The sequence below is a fragment of the Panthera onca genome, chromosome E1 (assembly GCF_046562875.1).
Source record: "Panthera onca isolate mPanOnc1 chromosome E1, mPanOnc1 haplotype 2, whole genome shotgun sequence".
In the NCBI taxonomy this organism is placed as follows: domain Eukaryota; kingdom Metazoa; phylum Chordata; class Mammalia; order Carnivora; family Felidae; genus Panthera; species Panthera onca.
The window spans coordinates 29670714-29673213 of NC_138352.1; the positions used below are offsets into that span (position 1 = coordinate 29670714).

Sequence of the window (2500 nt, forward strand, 5' to 3'; positions counted from 1 at the left end):
GGGGAGCGGGGGGGGGGGGAAAGCGGGCGCGGGCGTGGGGGGGGTCCGAGCGCGGCGGTCGCCCCCGACCGCCGGCCCTTTTCCCCCCACGCGACGCACCCGGCCTCCCCCCACACACGTCCCAACGTGCCCCGCGCTCCCACCGCGGCCCCGGACCGGGCCCGGCGGACGGCGCGGCACGCCTCCAGCCACAGAGACCCCCGCGGAGAACCAACACCCCCCCAACACCGCGACAACGCGGGCTCGGGGCACGCAGTGCGGCGCGGCCGCAACCCGGGGGGAAGCGCGCAGCGGCGGGCGACGCCGCGGCGTCCCGCGGGCCGCCGCCGGGGCACGCATCCCCGGGGCGCAGCCCCGCGCGCGACTCGGCCTCGGCGCGAGCCGCCCCGACAGGGCAAAGGGGGCCGGGATCGCCGGCGGGGAGCGGGGGCGGGGCCGCGGCTCGGGCCCCCGACCGCACGGCCGCGGACCGGGAGAGGAGGGGGCCACGGCCGGACCGCCGCGGTCGCCGCCCGGGGCAAGGCGGCGAGACCGACGGCGCTCCGGATCCGCGCCTCCACCCCCCACGACGGCCCGCGGGACCGCGCGGCACGGGGCACCGCAAAACCCTCCCGAGACCCGGGCGGCGATCCCAAAGACCGCGTGCGGCACGAGGGATCTCCCCCAGAGGGACCGCGGCGGCGGCCGCGGCCCTCAGGCGCGAGCTCTCCTCGCCCTTCCCTTTTCTCGCGGGCGGCGACCGGCCGCCTCGGCCTCTCCCCCCCGCCCCACCTCTCCCCCCCCCAACCACCCCACGCCACCGCCCCACGGGCGCCGGCCCCCAGCCCCCGTCCCACGCCCTCCCACGTCCCACACACAGGCCACCGCCGAGCGGACCCGGCGGGGCGAGGCGGGGGCGAGGGGGGTGCTGAGGGAGGCGGCAGGGACCGTACACACGGGGCCGGGGAGGGGGCGGGGGGAGGAGGAGGAGGAGGAGGAAGGAGGGAGGGCCGGCAGCGGCGGCCACCGTCGTCTGCACTTAGGGGGACGGAGGGCCCGGCGGCCAGGACGACCCTCTCCCCGGCCCACAGGTGACCCCGCACACCGAACCGCCGCGCAGGCGGGCGTGGCGGGGCGCACTCGGGCAGGGGCGGGCGCCGGCGGGACAGGCCCTGCGAGGGAACCCCCAGCCGCGCCTTACCCCCGGGAGAGAGACCCACCCGGGGGAGGCGATTGATCGGCAAGCGACGCTCAGACAGGCGTAGCCCCGGGAGGAACCCGGGGCCGCAAGTGCGTTCGAAGTGTCGATGATCAATGTGTCCTGCAATTCACATTAATTCTCGCAGCTAGCTGCGTTCTTCATCGACGCACGAGCCGAGTGATCCACCGCTAAGAGTCGTACGAGTTTTTGTGATCACCGGGAGGGCCAACCCCGAAAAGGGGCGACCCCCCCAACCTGGCACAGCACATCCCCGAAGGGTGCCTCCGGCCGGCCAGCAAGAGACAACAAAGACCAGACTCCGAGAGGTCGGAAGGGTTGGAACAGGGCAAGTCCAGCAGCCCGCCCCGCCACGCGGACGACGCGCGGGGCGAGCTCAGAACAACCCCACAGGCGCCCAGGGGGTTCCCGCCTGTCCCCTTCCCCCCAACACACACCCAAGGGACACGGGGCGCACGCACACGCACACGCTCACGCACCACCCGGCAGCCGCCGGGCAAGCCCCTCCCGGCAACCGGGGAGGGCCGTGGCGTGGGCGCAAGCGCGGCGGCGCCCCGGCCTGGGGCGGCGGGGGGGCGGGCAGCGGAGTCTGGAGGAGACACGGGAAGACCAGCCTCCACGGCTCCCCACGGGCCCGACCGCCCCGACCCGAGGCGGACGGGCGACCCCCAAAGGGTCTTTAAACCTCCGCGCCGGGACGCGCTAGGTACCTGGACAGGGTGGAGGCGGGCGAGGTGGGTGGGGGACGAGGGAGCCCGCGACACCGCCAACCACCTCGACGCCGGCCCCCCCGGGGCCGCGGCCGGACCCACAAACGGCAACCGAAAGCCCCGACGCTGCCGGCCCGTGACGGAGGCTCCGACGGGGGCTAACCGCCCCCCCACAGACCGCCGCCGCCCGACGCCCCTCGCTTTCCCCCCCCACGACCCCCACACGACCCTTCTTCTCCCCCCCCATCCAGGGCCGCCGGGGCTGACCGGCCCCGGCCCCGCCCTCACTTCCGAGCACACCTTCCCCGTGGCACCGACCAACCCTCACCGTCCCCTCCCCCGCACCCGCGGCCCAGGCCCCCCCCTCTGCGGGAGGGGGGCTGCGGCGGGAAGCGGGGCACGAGCGGGCAAGGGCGTGGGGGTGGCGGTTCGGGGAGGAGGCGGGGAAGGAGACGGAAGGCCGGACCCGGACCGGACCCGGGGCCTGAAGGGGGGGCGGAAGGAAGGGGGTAAGTAAGGTCTGCGGGGTAGGGCAAAGAGAGAGGCGCAAGGCAGGAAGACGGGCCTGGGGGACGGACCCCCGACGGAGCGG

At 76.5% G+C, this 2500-nt stretch overlaps 1 non-coding gene across 1 annotated transcript; it reads right to left on the bottom strand.

Moving 5' to 3' along the window:
- Positions 1-1224: 1224 nt before the first annotated feature.
- Positions 1225-1377, bottom strand: LOC144614482 (5.8S ribosomal RNA). Its single transcript, XR_013552282.1, has one exon. It is a non-coding gene; the product is annotated as a 5.8S ribosomal RNA (ribosomal RNA).
- Positions 1378-2500: the final 1123 nt, after the last annotated feature.